Raw genomic sequence first — 5,612 nt, 5'->3', positions numbered from 1 at the left:
TCTCATCGTCCATGTTTGCATGTAATAAACAACAACATGCACTTTCAACAAGATACGTGCTCTTCTAGCACATTGCTACTGCCATTCGTTGAGATGGACGACTGCCTTGTGCACAGTACCAAACTTGGAATACAACACTCGCATAACTACGTCAAGGGACAATACTTCATCTAGTATTGCCTTCTTCAGTTCTGCTCAGGCGGATGCTATAACCAACTCTCCTCCTTGCTTGGTCGTCTTTAGCTCCTTAGCCATTCACTCATTCTCAGCTATCAGAAAGCGAACACTTGAGCTAGTGGCTTCAGCATATGCTCTGGTAGCATCAGCCAAGGCAGTTGGATGTTTGCGCACATGAGACATGATCATTCATTCCTCATGCTAAGCAGGAGAAGTATGATATTCCGGAGTTGACAATTTGTGAGATTGCACAACTCTATGGTGAGACTCGTCGAATGAGATGTTGTGCATCTCTCCTTCTGGTTGATCTCTAAGGATCTCAGTGTCTCCTTGGTCGCTTGGGACTTGCTCATATTCTAGATGCAGTGAAGATGGTGGGTTCACCTCCTGGTGGTGAGGCATGAGGTCGATGTCTTGTTCTAACTCCTGCTACTCCATGTCCGTATCCATCTATTCAAGTGCTTGCTCTATCTCTTGAGCGAATTCCTGCTCCTACAATGGTTCACCCTGTTCGCCTGATGCCAGTTGTTCTGATGAGTCCACTACCTTTACAGAAGTTGTTTCATCCCTCTATACATGTTGCGCCCCCCTGATGTACTTGTTGTTGCTGTGCTTCCCTCTCCTATTTGCACAACTCTTGTTCCTTTTAGAGTTGCTCCTTCAACTCATGCAACTCCTTCTCTATTTCCTCCATTCTTCGTTTCTCTCTCTGCCTTTGCACGTTTCTCTTATTGCTTGGTTGCCTCTTTTCCTATATAGACATAGCTACTTTCTCCACAAGTGGATCTGCTTGGAACTTGCAGCTTTTCTCTTCCTCCATGCGATCGGCAATCTTCCTCTTGCCCTTGTTGTGCACTACTATGTTCACCTCTATTGTTGTTGCTGCTTCTGCTGCTCTTCAGGATGCTGCTCCACGTTGCTTCGCTAACCATTCCACAATGAAGCTGACCTGTTCATTGGGCCTGGAGAAACTGTAGCAATATCTCCATGGGTCCTTCTCCACCCAATGAAATGCCCCGTGGATCCAGCTGAATTGTACTCTCGTGTAGTGATCTTTCATAAGCCAATGTGGGTCATACGGATTGTAACTTCGGAGGTTGAATGGATACTTCTTCAACTACTCTGCTTCGACATCCACATACTTGAAACTCTGGATCTCGTATAACCCAATGCATAGTAGAAGAGCAGGCCATGGTTCCTTCTTCTTCTAGTGCAGCCTAGCTGTCAATCTTGCTGATATGTGATATGTTACTTCCTGCATGACGAGTATGGCCAAGGCAAACTTCATTAAAAAATGTAGAGGTTTCTCCACGCTATACATCTGTAGGAATGTGCTAGATGGTGAGGCATACCAATAAGCTATGTCTAACAGTGCCTCCATTGTTTCCATCAACATGCATGGTGGATCTTGTTTGAATATCATCTTGTAAACTGGGGTGACAAAATGATCGGAAAACCATGTGATAACTCCTCTAAAGCTACATTCAGAAAACATCTTACAATAGGTGTTCATAGCAGTCTCTGCCGATGACCATGCCCACTTCAAACCTAGAAACTCCTATCGGGCACAGACTACATCCAAGATGTAGGCGGACATGTAGATTTCTGCTTGCATATCTTTGGGTATCTGTCGCGCCCTTGTTACCTGTTCCTTCAGCTAATGATCCAACATGCCAGACCAGTTGCATAGTTTTCCCTCTCTTGCCAGTTGGTCTAGCATGATCACCCAACTCTATGGGAAGGTCTCTGTGCTTTCTTGGCCATACAATCGACATACAAAGATGACCAAGTATTGATACGCCTTCCTCAGTATCTTTGTCATGTAGATGTGGTTGGGTGTCATCCTGAATCTAGCCGAATCCTTTACCCAGTTCTTCAAGATTTCTCTAGAGTTGGCACTGATGCTGGGTATGCTGAAGGGAGTCTCCATGATGGTCACGGGCTCTGACATCTGATACATCTGATCATAATCCCTTCCCTTGAAGGTTGCAATCTTTGTCCCGCTGACACTGCTAAAGGTCATAGTTTCGGGGTCAGTGTGTGAGATGATCGAGTGTATCATGTCCGCGCATGGGAACACGGGGTATCTGCATGCAATCTGGTATAGGCCAGACTTGTGAATGTTCATGTATACCTAGCGGTCTTCGAGGTCTTCCCCAAATGTGCTTGTAAATGCATCATTGACCTCTTGCCATTTCAACTTGATGTCCTTGTCTATAATCAACTTGGTATCTTCATAGATCGGTAGACTTGTGGACACTCGCTCAACTGCTACTCCAGTTTCACTTCCGTCAGTGTCCTTTGATCCTGCTCTCTTAGAGGCCATTGATCCTAAACTATTAAGAGGCAAACGAACACCTGCTAGATATGGAGACAAAGAGACATACATGGCAAGAAATCTGTCAGCAAAAACCAAAGCAAATTCGAGAATGACATAACACATACCTGGGGATTGATAGGAAAGGATTGCACACTTTCTTCTGGGAGGCTGGCTAACTGGTTGCCAGAACTGTGCAAAAGGAAGTTTGGGCTATCTGGGGAGGCTAACTGGCTACTGGAATTGCGCAATGTGCAATCCAGGCTGACTACTGGAATTGCACAATGCGCAATTCTAGCAGGAAATGACTACATGCTCAGTGACTGCATTGCACAATTTTCTGGGCCAACAGTCACTGTCCCTCAGAATTGCGCAAAGCAAGCCTGGAGAGAAGTCACTGGGCAAAAATGCACATTTCCTGAGGGGAAGACAGAGCCTTCCTTCTCCGGATTGCGCAATGTTGTCTTGGTGAGGTAGAGTCTGGACCAAGGCTGCCCAGACCCACTGACAGGCAACTAAAAGCAAATGTGAAAGTGAATGCATGGTGATACTAAGTGTAAGAAGGAGTGATTGATCGTGTGTGCAAACATTGAATGGAAGATTCAGAAAACAAGACAACATGCATGTGGGTGAAGCGAGTCGCCGAATCGGCAACCGTTCGTGCAAAATAGTTTCATGCATGCGACAATAGTGAGATAGTAACGAAAAATGAAACAGTGCTAGTACAAGTTAGTATGCATGTAAAAAATAGCAAGCATTCAAAGAAATCAAGCAAAAAACACTCACACAAGCGAAAACACAAAAAACATCAGAAATGCTGCAAAAGACAAGTTGAGACCACTTACCCCTGAATAGCTGAGTTGGATGTGTCAAAGAGTCTTGGATGTGCTGTGGGATTTCAGAGCTCCAATATCGATGTGAAGAAATGAGTTCTGAAGCATCGAATAAATAATTTTGAAGCTCATGACGTGCATGCCACAAATCTAGGAAAAAGCGACACTTGGAGGAAAGATTCTAAAACGATCTTTGCAAGTAACCTCTAGCTGCTAAAAATAGCTCCCTAATATCTATGGATTCTTTTGCATGTTTCTTTTTCTATTCTGGGAAAAAGGAAGCCCATGCATGCAACTCAAGTTTCCTTGGTCCTCGGTGGAAATGGTCAACCCAACTACACATGCAAGATCCTGCTCAATTGCTGGGAGAAAATGCGCATTCTGAAAGGGAGTTGGGTTGGGTGCCCAAGAGATTTGTGCAATTTCTGGGCAGAGCAACTGACTGCTACCCAGGATTGCACAATTCTTGGGTTGAGCAACCCTATTGGGAGGAATTGCGCAATTTTATGGATGAAGCTTGATTGGTAGAATTGCACAATTCCGGAGCCCAACAGGCTGTTAGACTGAATTGCACAATTTCTGGAGGGAAGGCTAGCTGCCCTCCAGAATTGCACAATTTTTTGAGTAAGTTGCTCAGCCTACAGCTGGACCAAGTACAGATGAACGACCTATGAGGGGAATACAACAAGCTTTGATGGACATGTTGTCATTCTACAAGAAAACTCTAAAGCTTGTGTACTTGACGAAGCAAGACATGCTACTGTGAAAGGTTGGTAGGGAGGCTCCAAAATGAAGCTAAGGAAAAATTTTGGAGGGTGGTTGTACCCGCTACAACACTTGGTGACACACTGGTAGAACTCCATCTCTCTGAATGGACCTTGTTCGTGAAAAACAAGTCTAACACCTCTAGAAGTATTGTTCAGTTCTTAGTTCATCTTGGTTTCACACTAGCTTGATTGTAAGATGTAGCATCTGCCAAGCTCTTGGTCAATTGACACACATTCCAAGCCAAGGCAACACAGTTGTTTTGATTGGGGTTGAGGGGTATATTGGTGCACAAGCAGTATATCCGTTAGAGTCTAAGTTTCATCTCTAGTGTTGTTCCGCTGCCAGCAAGCCTAGATAGTACCCCGACAGAGTCACGCAGGAACACAAGCATCGCTCCGCTGTCAGCGAGCCTGGTCAGTACCTCGGAGGAGTTACTTTCATCACCTCTCTGTGCAAGAAGTCGTTCTCTTCTTTTTCCTTATTCATTTTTCATTTTTGAAAATTTTCACTTTTTTTTCTTTCTTATAACTGTGCATAACACTTATTTATTTCAGTGGCAGAAGAGGGATCCTGACTTATTGAGAGCAGAAGAGGTTGTTCCTTCTGAGAAGTATTTTATTATATACTTCTGACATCCTTGTTAAGGTTTTCCCCCTCACCTTACTCTACTTGACTGAGCTGACAAGGGTTAACCCAAAAACAACCAACTAGAGTAGGTGACACTAGTTAGCGCGCAAGAATTTTGTTTTTGTTGTGTATGGAGCATGATTGTTCAGAGGTCTTTGTTTCAGCCGGATGTAAACCCCAGGAATTTTTGTACACCCCTCCACGTGGGGGGGTGCGGGGGGGACTTGTCCCCCCCGCGGGGGTCCAGGGGCCAGCAGTCCCCCGGCGGGGACTCGGGGGCAGCGCCCCCGAAGCCAAAAATAAATGTAAAATTGCCTTGTAAAAGTATAGTAATTTCTAGTCAATCTGGGCCGTTGATTAGGCGGATGATCTGACGGTAGAACTTATGTTTAGTTTAGGGTTTTTTTTCCCTAGAAGGCAACCCCTCTCTTTGTATGAGGGCATTGTATTTGAGGCTATGTGATAGATGTGTATTCTGTGAGCGAGAAACAGAGAGGTGAGACTGTGAGAGAAAACAGAGGATATTACAGCGGATTTGCTGTAGGTTGTGTCTCTTCATTTTGCTGGATAATATAAAGGAAGGACTGGCTGTTCGGGGTGGACGTAGCCCAAACTGGGTGAACCATGTATATCTGTGTCTCTCTTGTTTTGTGCGTTTTTTGTGTTTATATTTATGCAATATTTTATGTGTTCCATTGCTCCGTAATATATAATTTTCTAACAGTTTTCACCAAGGTTCACTTCGAACAGTACGTATTTTCCTTCGATGTATCATGGAATGAAAGTAACAAGTTCTTCATATAGAGGCATGATGACAAATAACCAAGTAGTGATAGCAGTACAAGGCCTCTTGTACTTTACCCAGCTTGTTTCAAGAGTCATACATAGTT

The sequence above is a fragment of the Pinus tabuliformis genome, chromosome Q (genome assembly GCF_031772625.1).
Source record: "Pinus tabuliformis cultivar Carrire ecotype Pingquan chromosome Q, CPIR1, whole genome shotgun sequence".
Classification (NCBI taxonomy): Eukaryota; Viridiplantae; Streptophyta; class Pinopsida; order Pinales; family Pinaceae; genus Pinus; species Pinus tabuliformis.
Note: the sequence above shows the minus strand (reverse complement) of the source record.